The 15298-nt window shown below is 30.3% G+C and overlaps 1 pseudogene; it reads left to right on the top strand.

Moving 5' to 3' along the window:
* Positions 1 to 960: 960 nt before the first annotated feature.
* Positions 961 to 15298, top strand: part of LOC111303967 (bZIP transcription factor 29-like) — a 92451-nt pseudogene continuing 78113 nt past the window's right edge.

Genomic DNA, 15298 nt, shown 5'->3' with positions numbered 1-15298 from the left:
ATCGGAGTTCTTACTTTGTTCCCTCCTTAGTTTAACTTTTAGCTTTTCACTTTCTCTTTGGTGCCTTGTTACTTTTTCAGAGGCTCCTGAAAGTTTTTCTTTCCATTCATGTTGTTCTTTGGTGAGTGTGGAGATCATTTCTTTGTTCTCTCGAGCTCTGTTCTTCCAATATTCCACCATGTCTCGTAGTTCTTCCACATCCTTCTTGGATCCCTTCAAAGGTCTACTATCCAACCTTAATTTCTTATTTTCTTGATGCAGATTTTGCAGATCCTCTTTCAATACTTTTTGTTCTTTAGTCAACTTTTGTACTGCATCATCTCTTATCATCAAATCATATCTTAGTTAGTTAACCTGATCCATCATAGCCACATTTTCTTTCTCTAACCTTTTTTTTTCAATCTCAAACTCTTGTTGAACGATCTCAATAGTCGACAATACCAATACTGACACAGGAGCCGATAACTTTTCTGAAACATCAGCTGGTAGAGGTTTAATTTCGTTAACCTTTTTCATCTTTCACGCAAGGTAACCTTCAGCAACATTATCTGCGAATCTAACTGGGCTCATTCGGTTGACCTGTTTCCATGCTTTGATGATTTCACGAACCCTTTTCATATAACTGGGTGTTCCATAATCAAACTCGAGTGAACCGAGCTTATGAGTCATAGGGATGAACTGTCGTGAATCATATTATTTTTGAACCACAAGGGGCGCGTAACTCACTGCCCCCCATATTTCTAACAAAGGTACCCATGACTCGTCTCCACAACTATATAAGATAGCCATCAAAAGCATCCAATGTGCCCTCCATGTTACATTTTCGCTAGTGAGCTTCAAAAAGAATGCCAACCATTGACCTTTTGTCCAATTTTTTCTCCATTCTTTAGTCATAAACTCTTTGATAGGACTGAAATGCACGGAGAATGGTCGAAATGATGTTTTCTCTTTTCCTCAAAAATGGCTTCTGAGCCAGACAAAAAGTAACCGAGCACACCCCATAAATTGTCCTTCACCCTTTCTTCGACAAAAATTAAATGATCTAATAGTTTCTGCCAAAATTGTTAGTGAAGGGTTTATACTTTTATCTAATTGCTCAAAGAAATCAACCACTGATGCTTCTATATGTCCTAAAACCTTAAGAAATATCATTAATCCATAGATGGCCAAAGCAAACACATCCAACCCCTAATCGGTATCAATATACTTTCTTATGTACTCGAGTAAAAAAGCTGATGGAATGGTCTTAACCCCTTTTTTTTTCTTTCTTGTGCTTGTCTATCTCTTCAACCTCCACTTGCATGATCTTGGCTAATTTTTTTCTATATCCGATGGTCTGATGCTCTTTTCAATAGATCTTGTCTTGATTGGTAAACTCTATCCGGAGTAAAAAAAAATATTCTTCGATCGTGGGAGCCAAGTCTTCTTGGTTGAATACAAAGTATCGATAAGATGGATCCCAAAACTGTATTACGACTCTCATTAGCTGTTCATCAACCTTCACAGACATAAGCAGTGCCACATCCCCTTATTTCTTGGAAAAAAATTCTTTTTTCTCTGTTCTCTACTGTTTCCAAATGGCTTCCAATTCTGATATATTATTCTGACTGAGATCCATATGCACTGATTGTGGTAGTACCGATATATGACCATCTACTAAGCAATCTCCTTCTTTCCCCTAAGTATCTTCTAAATGGCTCTTGACCTCTAAGTAGCTCTTACACACAGACGACATCCTTTAGATTTTTTTTGAAAGTTTTTTTTTTTGTTGAAGATTGGTCCAAAACAATACCCTTTAAAAATATAGTACCTATATGATGCATGCAACAAAATTGAAGACAATAAAACAAATCAATAATGTAAATAAAACAAATAAATAAAACTGAGTAAATGAACAAGCATATCAGAATATACGTAGTGTCCTAATTTAGATAATTTTCTCGTAAAAGGGATAATATGGCTCTATCCTAAAGTTGGACTTTAGGGCTCACAATATACCGGGTTAAGATTTACATGTCTAAAGGTTCCCAGACTATTCCTCACATCATCGTCCATTATAGACTAGTAAGGCTCCCTGATCCTCACCCATTACAGGCTACTAATGGAACGGGTTCAATCTGAGTGGAAGTCTTTCGCTAGCAAATGCGGAGGTATCACCTCACGAGAGCGTAACTACTTCACTTCCTCCTAAAAGGATGGAGCTCGGGTATAGAGCTCGTGTATGCGAGTGAATATGCAAAGTGTGTGCAAGGTAATGTATTAATCAAAATAACATGAATAAATCAAAAACAAAATAAAAAATGAAGTAATAACTAGCACATAATTTATTTCATTTATTAACATGACTGTTTTCAGAAAAATAAATAAAAAATTTAAATTAAATATCAAATAAAATCAATTAAATCCAACCATTGTCAATAGCGCATAATTAAAATTTTGGCTTGACTCTCAAATAAGTCCCCAGTGGAGTTGCCAAGCTGTCGTAACGGTTTTGGGACCGCCAGACGTAAAAATGAGATGTTTTAAAATAAAAAAAAAAAGAGGGAGTCGCCACCAATCTTTGTTAGGGTGTTATTGGTCACCCAAAATTTATCTTTTTAATAAAATTATAAAAACAAGTTTAGAGTTTATCAAAAAAATAAATTTCAGTCTGTGAAAAATCAGGTTGGGTCCGAGAGTCGGTTACGCATAGGGAACGATTAGCACCCCCAAAACGCCCATAAATTGGTACCATTTAATTATGCGCTATTTTCAATGTTGGATAAAAATTGTTTTAATTTGAAATTTAACATTAATTTCCTTCATTTGAAACGACGTCGTTTTGGGTTTTATTGAAACGACGTCGTTTTGGTTATTGATAATTTATATAAAAGTCAAAAATATTTTTTTCGTCATATTTTCAATCTTTCAGAAAAAAATAGCTTTCTCTCTCTTTTTTTTTCGTTTCCTTTTTTCTCTCTCCAACCAACACAGGTGGCCGGTCGATCTTCCGCCGCTGCTGCCGCCGGTCGTCGGTCGGCGGTTGCCGTTGACGGGGGTCGAAAAATTCTTCGAAAACACCAAAATGTTCCCCTCGACCTCTTGAGTCCGGATCTGAGGCCCTTTCACCAAAAATGACCTTGATTCGCGTAGATGAAGTTTTGAAGTTTTCGGTTTTTTTTCCTTTTCTTTTTTTTTTTGGCGAAACTAACGATTTCTTGGCTTTTGCAGATGGCTCGGCGCTAAGGTTCCTCGCCTACGGCGAGGATTGTGTATTTTTTTATTTTTGTTTCTATTTTTTTTTTTGTTTTGGTTTTTTTTTTACGTCGAAAATGGGGTCTGTCTGAGGGTGTTGAAGGGGAATAATGGTTTTTTTTCTTTTTCGAGAGCCCAGATCCCTCGATTTTTGAAAATGGCTGGGGATTTTAAAAGGTTTCGACTTAGGTGGATCTATGGCTGTAGGATTGTTAGTTGGTGGTTATAGGGTGGCTGGTCGGGTAGTTGGTAACGTAATTAGTCGGAGAGTTGGTTGGGTAATTGGTTGAGGAGTTGGTTGGGTAATTGGTCGGGGCAGTTCGGCGTCGTACCAACCCCTTGACTTCTGTCTTATTTTTGTTTTGTTTTTTTTGTTTGTTTTGTTAAATATTATTATTATTAAAAAAATAAAATAGTAGACCCGGAGAAAACCGGTGTCTACAATGCCTTTAATTTTCTACAAAATTTGCAATCACATCACTATCTATATTTATATTTCATGATTACAAAACATGATGACCACATACCCATTCTTAACCTCAGCATCATCCTAAGTGCATGTCATCATAAAAGAAAAAAAAAAAGATTGGTCATCTGCACTAATATTATATTATTATATTCAATAAAATAATGTCAGATCTAGCCAACTTTGCAAATAAGTCTCGTATAATCATATAAATTGGTTGTTACAAATTTAAATGATCATTAATTAAGTTTGTTTGTTATATTGAGAAGTTCTTAAGGGAACACTCTATATATATTGGTTGATTAGAACTTAAAATCTCAATTTAGATATCAATAACGAAAGATGAGGAATAGGATTTAAAGAATGATCAGAAAGTGCTGTTTTTTATTCTACAATTAAAGACTAATACATTTTCATTTATTAAAAAAATAAATTTTAAACTTATTAAATATCACCTTAATTATATGAACCAATACTTCAAAATCTTTTCAAAAAAGCTCAGCTGAAAAAAATAGAAATTCATAAGGATTTTAGAAACTTGAAACTTGAGAAAGAAAAAGATAAAAAGAAGTCCTATCAAGTGGTTTGCCTAAACTTTTAATGAACTCGAACAATGATATGGAAATATTTCCATAGCCATTGCAATCTATTGCACGGGGCTTGTGATAAAAAAAAATTCTAAAAACTAGACATTACCAATTAATTAGTATTTGCTAGGTTAGAAGCAAATCATTTATCAAGGAAAGCAATTCATTGTAACTAGAACATTTTCTTATCTATAAAATAAATCTTATTATGTTAATTATTAATTATAATATTATAATAACAAAATTTATTTAGAATGATATACATATGAAAATTTTGTCCATCAAGGTCTAAAAAATGTTTATACCCAGTTTTTTTTGTAGGTGGCTTCTTGTATATATATATATATATATATATATATATATATATTATACACACACATTAGTGTACGATTCTCATTACGTCAGAGATTAAATATTTTTTAATTTTTAAAATATAAATTATTTAATTTTTATTTTAATAAAAAATATAATTATTTAGTTCACTTAATCATTTAGTTTTGATTATTTTTAATAAAATGCCACGTGTCAAACTTTATAAAGCAATGGCAAAAGTATTTTAGTAATTTAATATATGATTAATTTTATATTATGTTAAAATCTTAAACGTAATTTAATAGGAGCATTATAGTAATTTTAGAACAAAATGCCACGTGTCAACTTCTTGTGAAGCATTCATAAGGGCATTTAAGTAATTATAGTACAAGGGGCATTATAGTATCTTTGGCCAATTATGGTTGGAGGGGCATTTTTGTAATTAAAATATCAAAGGCATTATAGTAATTTTTGCTCAATTATGGTGGAAAAGGTATTTTCATAATTTTGGTAATAGATATTGTAGAAATTTGGACTAATTATAGTCGAAGAAGTATTTTTATAATTATTGTAGGAAGGTACTATAGTAATTTTGTCTAATTATGATAAGAGTATTTCTATAATTATGATAAAAAGATATTATAATAAATTTGAATACGGATCAACATCATATCAAATAAATAGAGGGGCATTATAATAATTTATGACAATTATTTTAATATTTTATTTAACATTTAATAAGTAATTTAATAAGGGTATTATAGTAAATTTTAAATAAAATTCCATATGTCAAATTTTTAAAAAGCAATAGCGTATTTTAGCAATTTAATATGTAGTTAATTTTAGAGTTAATAGCACCCATAGTCTCTAAACTTTGACCCAAATTTTATTTGAATTCTTAAATTTTAAAAAGTTATAATCGGATCCCTAATTACCCAAAGTTATCCTATTTGGTCTTTCCGTTTATGAAACTATCTAAATTGACAATAAATGCTAGTTGACACCACGTGATAATGTCAACTAGCATCTCACATGGCAGATAAGAGATCAAAATCAAATTCTCTTAAAGTTTAAGGACCAAAGATGAAACTATCTCAAAAATTTTATAAATTTCATATATATTTTATAAAATATTAAAATTAAAATTATAAAAATTAAATATCATTTTAAAAACAAAAAATTATTTTTTATTAAAAATATTATTTTCTATCCATAAAAAGCATAAAGGTGACATAGTTTAAAATTTTAATAATATTATATATTATTTAACAAAAAAATATATTTCATGTTTTTGTGTTGACATAAATTGTTATACGTAATTTTTATGTAAAAACGACATGAATACACAATTTCAACATTTTACATGATATAAATACATGAATTGCTAGGTCTACTATGAAGTACTCATAAAAGCATTTCCATAATTATAATATGAGAGGCATTATAGTAATTTTTTACCAATTATGATAGTAGTATTTTCATAATTTTGGTAAGAGAAACATTGTAGTAATTTTAGCTAATTATAATAAAGGGTTTTTTTGTAATTATTGTAAGAGGGTATTATAGTAATTTTTTTGCTAATTATAATAAAAAACTATTTTCGTAATTACGGTAGAAAGGCATAGTAGTAACTTTAGACACATGTTGAAATCATATTAAATAAATAAAGGGTTATTATAGTAATTATCAAAGGGATTATTTTAATATATGTTATTGATTTTGAAACAAAATGTCACATGTCAACTTCCAATTAAATATTCATAAAAGCATTTTCATAACAATGGTAGAAGGGGTATTATAATAATTTTGATCAATTATGAGAGGAATGTATTTTTATAATTATGGTAAAATAGCATTATAGTAATTTTAGTCAATTATAAGAGAATGAGTATTTTCAAATTGTGATTTGAGTGTATTATTATAGTAAATAATTATAAGAGAAAAGGGTATTTTTGTAATTATAATAAGGTGGCATGATAATTAATTTGGTCACTTGTTAATTTCTTATCAAATAATGAAAAAAGTATTTTGATAATTTCTTAAGAGATTTTTTCGTTTATTTAATAGAAAATTTTGTTGGTTGATTCATTTTTTATATATATTTTATATAACTACAATGACAACTATTGATGATTTTGAAGATTGCAAGTCAAAAAACGATTGGATCTTGTGTTGACAACAAGACAAAAAATATGGTAATAGAAACAGATATTGCCCTAAAAGATCGCAAAGGTAGACTATCAAATAGTTTCTTATGTGAAACTTATCCAATTGAAAAGACAAAGGGCTATATCAAAGGTGGGTGACACTATGCTCGAATCATGCAAATATTAATTTTGTAGAAATAGCATTAGCTAGCTTTTGAGGAAAGAAAGCAAGAGACCAAAGCCATCCATTGCTGAATGTTGATTGTTTCCCCAGCATACCATAGAAGCTTTTTGCTGATCTTTAGAGATTGCCTCTATTTGCAAATAGCCAAGAAGATTCGTTTGCCGTTCCACTAACAATTTCCCCATACATTGTTTCAAAATGTGGTATCAAATCTATAACTATTATTAAAAGTAACCTCTCAATTTTGCACTATTGAGGCACTGTTTGTTATGGCTTCCAATTTTGTGTCATTTGTCATTTATTGATGGGCTGTCAATTTTCATCAAAAGGCCATTTCGTTTAAAAAAAATAGAGAAATGAAAGAAGGAATAGGGGAAAGAGAAGGAGAGGGAATAGGTCTTATAGCGAATGAGGGTAACGGTAGAGGGAAGAGGGTGGGTACATGATGAAAAGCATCAGCAAAAAGGAGATGAATAGAGGAGAAGAAACCAAAAGCAAGAAGAGGAGAGAAAAGGGATGCCGATCTGGTTTATAAACAATAGTTTGTAATATCACTATTGGAGATTGGGCGGTTGTGGAGGAAGAGGCAGAAAAATTGGAAGGCTTTAAGGCGTGGTCGATAGACGTTTGAGGATGGTGTCGATTAATGGTTACTTTAGCATTGCTGTAGGGGTCCAAAAAATTTTGGGCAAGAAAAAAGTGATTTTAAAATGTGTGGTTATAAATTTTAAGTGTTTGGTATCAGTGTGAGTAATTAAAATGTTAAAAATATATATAATAATAATATATTAAATATATGCTGATAATAAAGTGACTTTTATCCCAAACACACTTTTTTATTGCAAAAGCACCTTATGAGTAGCTTTTGGTTTGGGTTGGAAAACTAAGATTTTAAAGTAAAAAGTCAAAACTTTTTGTTGTTTAGCATTGCGTTTGGGTCAAAAATAATTTAAACTACTTTCAACAACAATACCAAATGAGGCTTAAAAGTGGAATCTAGTTGATGGAGTGCAAATGAGGGATTGGGTTAGAAATTGTTGATTGGTGGAGGTAAGGATAAGGTTGGTGAGGGTGGATGTGGCAGTGGTAGCGTTGATGGTGTATTGCGGCGGTAAATTGGTGGTGATGAATGGTTTTGACATATGGAGAAGGTTTTGGAATAGAGAGGACTGAGTTTTGCATAGTAAAGCAAACATTTTTCCTAGGGGTTAAGACTACATTTTGCTGATTCTTATGTCGAAAACGAAGACAAAGGCTTTCAAGTATAACCAGAAACTTAGAAACTGTCCAATTTCCAATCTAACTTGAAATATAACCAGAAGACAAAACAAGTCTCGTTTGCTTCAGGGCTCAAAAGTGTTCTATTTTCTTTGCTTTAGTTAAAAGAAAGAAAGTTTTTTTTGGGTTTGTTAGGATCTATGAATACGATACAATGCAAATAGAGCAACATGATAATTTTTAAAAAATAAAAACACAAATATAGTAAGTGTTATAACGTATAAATCCGTGAATCTATCACTAGATATGAATTAAAAGAGTCGCCACACTACAAAAGTTTTGGTTTTTAGTAGTGTTTTTTTTTTTTTACGTTATAAACATCACTAAAAGATTAGCGACGTTTATAAATGTCACTAAAAGATTAGTGACATTTGCGAAAAACGCTAGTCAAAGTATCGGCTATACACGTATCACAAAAAATAGTGGTGTTTTCTATAAAACGCTATTACATTTGCGACGTTTGTATCTGATAAATGTCATTATATTAGCGGCATTTGTATTTGGAAAACATCACTATATTAGCGACGTTTGTACCTTTGACACGCCACAAATTAGTGGCGTTTTTATAAAAAAAATATAGTTACTTTAGTGGTGTTTGTATCACAAAAATGCCTCTAATTTAGCTCGTTTTCTAGCAAAAACGCTGCTACTTTTAGTGGCATTTTATGGTACAATGCCACTAAATTATTCATTTAGTGACATTCTTGAACACAAACGCCGTAAAATTGAGAAATATATTTTTTTTAAGTAAAAAATTTTTGTTAATATTTATTATTTTCATAAATGAGCTTAAATTCATATACTAAAATTAATATAAACTTAATTCACTTTCAAATATGCATCTAATTAACACAAAATTTAATAATTAGTATAATAACATTCAATTTTTTTAATACATTAACAAAATAAAAATTAAAATATATGAAATTGATGACTGCATACATTTTGAGGGCTGCCAATTGATGAAGAAATTTTTACACCTTGCTCACTAGCATGCTCAAGAACCTATTGAATAATAGCATACAATTTTTAACACTTCATTGTAAGCTTTTTTTATATTAAAAAATAAAATATTTACTAAATATAATACTTGAGTTGAAAGACCACCGAGATCAGTTCCTGGAAATTGTTGTTGCACAAAATTCATAAGATGATCGAATCGGTCATGCAACTACAGAAATTTTGCACGCTCTTATTCCATTTTAGCACGTTCTTCCTCAATTTTGGCACACTCTTGTTCTCTTTCTGCTTTCATTTGCTGGAAATGTTGTTGTATAGTTTGCAACTCCTCTCTCAATATCGAAATGTCTTGCGAAGACTGACTTGCTGAGAATGTAAATTGCTGAGAGCTACATCCATAGTAGGTAGATGGTGCTAGACCCAATCCAAGGCCTCAGACCCGTCTATGCCTTTCCTTTCCACCAACTTCTATAAATTTTTTATTTTTTAATTCTTGCATGTTGAGAGAACCATCAGATGCTATTTTAATCTCAGCAGCCATTTTCTTTTTCGTTTTTTCTTGTAAATTAGTCGTATACAACTATCAAGTTTAATGATTAATTGATAATATGTTAAGAAAAGTAAATATTTACTTTTTGTTATTAATAGATATTACAAATTACCATAATTTCTTGTGTTTTAACATTCATGTAAGATCCGTTTTTTTTGTGTGTGTTAAGCGAAAAAGTTTCATACGTCCAATTTGACCACCCATCTCAATCTCCTATACAAAAACATATGTTATTTGATAGGATACATATCAACCACAACTTATTCATGCATATCATGCCTGTTAATCAAGTTCAAAAATTTCAAATATTTTTAATATCATATATTTATATTTTGGCCCCTTTACAAAACAATAGTCTTAAATAGACACAAACAATAAAAACATTTTGGCCTTTCACACATATTGATCATGGCAACCAAATTCAATTATTTGGACAAGTTTAATGTCATAGATTGAAGCCATTCAAACTGTTTAAAGCCATCCAAAAGTTTAATTTGTATTTTTTCCTTTTAAAGGCAAAAATAGTCCCAAATAGATGTAAACAATAACTTTGTCACCCATATCAATCATAGAAATGAAGTTCAATCAATCAGACAAGTTTAATATCAAATATTGAAACTATCCAAACTGTTTAAATTGAACAATAACAAAAATTTTGTAATTTTACCTAAATAGACGTAAACAATAACTTTTTCATGCATATCATCCATCTTAACTAAGCTCAAAACTTTCAATAAGTTTAATATCATGTATTAAAACTATCAAAACTATTAAAATAGTACAATAACTGTTAATTTGCATATTTTCCTTTTAACGGCATAAAAAGTTTATTAATTGGAATAAGTTTAAAATCACAAACTTACTATTTCTTTTTGCTTTGTTGTAAAACTTTTGATCCACTTATGTGGCTATATTTCTGTTACTTTATGCTACCAATCCCAATTGGTTCTCTTTCCTATCATAAAAATAATTAGGTATATCATAGAAATACAAATATTATGAACTTAAAGCATAAAACACTTTCATTATTTTATTCTACTATACAAAGTTATAAATTAGTACCTCTCTTTTTCTTGAGAACCAAAATCTAACTAATTATTCATATTGCCACCTAATCACATTATGGGTTAGATTTTTCATCATCACCTCTACAGTTGTATTTCTATCGAAATACTTATTCTTTAAATTATGGTTATAATCTTTCCATTTCTTTCCCAATGACTTAAGCACAAATGAAGTTGATATTTCAAGTACAAATCTTGACTGTAATAATATAAAAAAAGAACAGTTTAATCAATAAAGAAAATTTAAAATAATTAAATTTTTTTATATGCAATTAATTATAATAATACCTCAATAAAGTTTAAAGCATTGGCCTTTACTTCTGCTGGAACTTTATGTCATGTTTCATAATAAAAATATAATTTCATTCCATTACAGGCAAGCATGCCTAGAAATCCAGCCAACAGTTGAGCCTCTTCACCAATTGGTTACCTATCAGAGTTTGCAAACACTACAATACACTCGTTCGGAGGTAGTGCAAACAATTCTTTCAAAGTTATCCGACCTCTAGTCTTTTATTAACCATTGTTATCAACTGTAAAAATTAAAAAAATAAATTTGTAAAATGGCAATACTTTTATCATTATAATCAATTTGTAAATATGGGGTATATGATACCTGTATTCAAATTCAAAGAATAATCAATTGATGGGATACTATCTAAACTTAGACCTCCCGTATTGCTAGATCCAATATCAGTTGAAGGGTTGAAGTGACAAAGTTAGATTCAATAATATGTTCATTCCCCTTTAAAGGATTCAAACCATTGCCAATATCAACAGGTGCCGTAGACGATTTTGAACTAATATCTCTTATATATATTCCTTTCAATCTACTCCTCCACATTATAGTTTATCTACATCATAAAAACAAATATATAAAAGATATTAGTTAAGAACAAATATAAAGACATTGATAAGTTAAGAAATCATAACCTACAATACAAAAAGAACATATCGATTTAATTAAATCAAAAGATATTGTCTGATTTACAATACAATAAATATATAATAGCGAATGTGACATTAATTACATACAATCATTTACTATATTATGTCTTAAACAATCGAATTACAAAATATAGATGATCCATCATGGTTCATAAATGTCTTCATTAACATAATCGCAGACCCACTGACCGTAGGTACTGATGACATTTTCATCCAAGTTTTGTTTAGTAAAAGGATAACATTCAGTTCCATGTTCAACATCATGTCTTGTATCTAACCCCATATTAAATAAGCTTTAAGTGTGTTTCGAAGAACAACAAACCAACCCAATTCTTTGGGATCTTCAGAATAAAAGACTTGTTTGACTTGAGATAAAAAAAATATAAGGTTTATCAATGAGTTGTTGTCCAGTGTTAATTAATCAAGAAAAATTCACAAGTGTAAATCTATATCGATCTTTCTTAATACACCTCGCACTATTCATATTAGCCTAATCACGCCAAAATAAGACAACTTTCCACTTGCCATATAATCCAACTCAATGATATCATTAATCATGCCATAATAGTTAACATTTCCCTTTAAAGGGTTTGTGTCCCTAGAACTAGCATAGCTAGTCATTGATGAAGTAACAACAACTCTTAAATTTTGTGTACTACTAAATCTCTCATGAGATTTAGTGTAAAATCTAAATCCATTGATGATGAAAACCATTGTGTCATTTCATAATCCTGTTCGAACCTTGTGAAAGACACTTTACCTCTTCACTAACAAGCCTTCCACTCTAAACCTATAAAAATGGAATAAATATATAAATGTTAATAATGTTAATTATACCATAAGCATTCTATATAGATTTCTCATAAAGAAAAGTATGGCATTATTTACAGTTGCTCCTAACCATTCATGAAAGTTTTCGGTGAACAACTTATCAAGCTCTCGAAAGTTTGATCATCGATAATGTGTGAGAGCTCTCAAATTATTTTTATACTCATTGCAAAGCATCATGATAAAGTATTAACAATAAAAAATACAATAAATTATGCTTATTGTAATGAATAATTTTCTTGCTAAAAAACTTACGTGCGAAATGATTCAATAGAGTCATGATGAAAAAGAACATATCGATGTGCTTATGCCTAAGATTTATCATCTAACTCTACCATTTCAGCTTTGCCTATTGGTTGTCCAAAACTTTGAAAAAGATAATTGTAGACAGAGTTTATGTTGTTGCATACCAACATTTCTCGATGATCTATTAAATCTCCTTTCAACATCTTTCAAATAACAAGAATAAAATGTCGTGCACTCTTCTACTAAATATCCTTTAGCAATAGAACCTTCCAGATAGCGTTTGTTGTAACAATAAGACTTTAAACTCTCTAAAAACCTATTGCATAAAACATTAGTCATATATCTTTTTAACTAGAATGGCATGATCATCAATAAAACCTTAATCAATCTATTAAACAATAATACCTTTCGATAAGATACATCCATCGATAATAAATCCACCCACTGACTTTTGCTTCATATGGAAAGTGAATAACCAGATGCATCATAATAGTAAAAAAGTTTGGAGGAAAAATCTTCTCTAAATAGCATAAAGTAATCACGGCTCGATCTTGAAGTTTGTCAAGCTCTTCCATATTCATACATTTCCCACATAAAGATTTAAATATATTACTCAATTCAATTACCATAGAAGTGACTTGCTTTGACATTAATGAATGTAAAGTAATTGGAAATAAGTCTTGCATCAAAATGTGATAATCATGTGACTTCAATGAAAAAAGTTTTTGCTCCATTAGATTCACACGTCTTGATATATTTGACGCATAGCTATCTAAAACTTTGACATTTTTCAAAATCTTACAAAACACATCTTTTTCAGATTTAGAAATCCCAAAACTAGTAGCAGGCAATTGATATTTGCCATTAGGAACTAACTTTGGATAAAGGTCAGGGAGAATCCCCATATTAACTAAGTCAAGCCGACTTTTTAAGTCATCCTTTGATCTTTTATTCACATTGAGAATTTTCAAGTAAAATTTTCACAAATATTTTTCTCTATGTGCATCAAATCAAGTTTATGGTGTAATAAATTATATTCCCAATAAGGTAACTCAAAAATGATACTTCTTTTTTTTCACAACTCAGACTCATTGGGGTTATCTTTTTCATCGTCCTCTTCATCACTTTGAACATCAAGATCACCAATGTCAGTATTAGTATCACCAACTTGTATAATATGAGGCCACACACCTTCAAAGATGTCCCTCACTCTTTTTTTTAAGGGAGTTATTTTTTCATATATGAAATTGATATCCTTTAACTTTGATAAGATATTAAACCCACTAATGGGTAAATGTGATCTCCTCAACTCTTTCGTCACATCAAAGAGATGTTTTTGGAATCTAAATCAATAATAATCATTTAACCATCGATGATGTCCCATATAACAAAACTTCCTACCATTAGGTAACCACTTCGAATATTTCTATATAGCACAACATAGACAACCATAATGACCTTTTGTACCCCACCAGATAAATTCATATAAGTAAGAAAATCATTGATAGTCCATAATAAAGTAGCATGTATATTAAAGTTCTCTTTTTCTGATGCATCATAGGTCTCAACTTTTTCATAATTGCTTTAACTCTTTAATAAGAGGTTGTAAGTAGATGTCTATATCATTATCCGAACTTTTTTTTCAAGAATTATTATAGACAATATAAATGACTATTGCTTCATAGTAATCCATGATGGAAAATTGTAAGGAATCGATACAACTGGCCAAGTACTATAAAAAGTACTCATCATTTTGAACGGGTTGAATCCATCAAATGCTAGTCAAAGCATTAACATTTCAAGGATCAGATGCAAGTTTGAAAACCTAGAATGAAATGATTTCTATGCTAAAAAATGTACAAAATGCCTCAATAATCCATATTTGTCCACTTCTCATGATGCCACCTCATTGAATCTATAGTTTTTTAAGACATGAAGAGTTGTTGAAGTCTTGGTATTAATTAAAAATAGTGTAAAACCTTAACAGGCTTCTTTTTTACACTGATCTCATCACCATCCTCATTCAACCTTTCATCGGGGTTTTTGTTCACCCAACGAGAAATACCACACACATGACAAGATTTTTTATTTTTTCTATAACCTCAATACAACATGCAATCATTGGGACAATTATGAATTTTCTCATATCCGAGACCTAAATCTTTGATCATCTTCTTTAATTCCTTACAAGATTTAGGGATTTTTGTAAAAGAAAACATTTTTTCATAAACTCTAATAATAAAGTCAAAAGTTTTCCGTCCATCCCCATAAGCATTTCAAGTGAAAAAGATGAACACAGCATGCCTTCATAAAATTTTTCATTCATATCTTCAAGCAACCTATAAAACTTTGATGCTTCTCCTTTAGGTTGTTGGTCACCTACACCTATCTCAGGTTTATCAAATTCATTCATTTCAATATTAGACTGATTAAATTCATCATTTTGGCGATAAAAATTATGACAATGTTGGTTATGAATGTTAAAAGCATCTAG

Source organism: Durio zibethinus, chromosome 13, assembly GCF_047325235.1.
Source record: "Durio zibethinus cultivar Kanyao isolate XHJ-2024 chromosome 13, ASM4732523v1, whole genome shotgun sequence".
In the NCBI taxonomy this organism is placed as follows: Eukaryota; Viridiplantae; Streptophyta; class Magnoliopsida; order Malvales; family Malvaceae; genus Durio; species Durio zibethinus.
The sequence above is the reverse complement of the archived record's forward strand: the minus strand, read 5'-3'. Positions and strand labels throughout refer to the sequence as shown.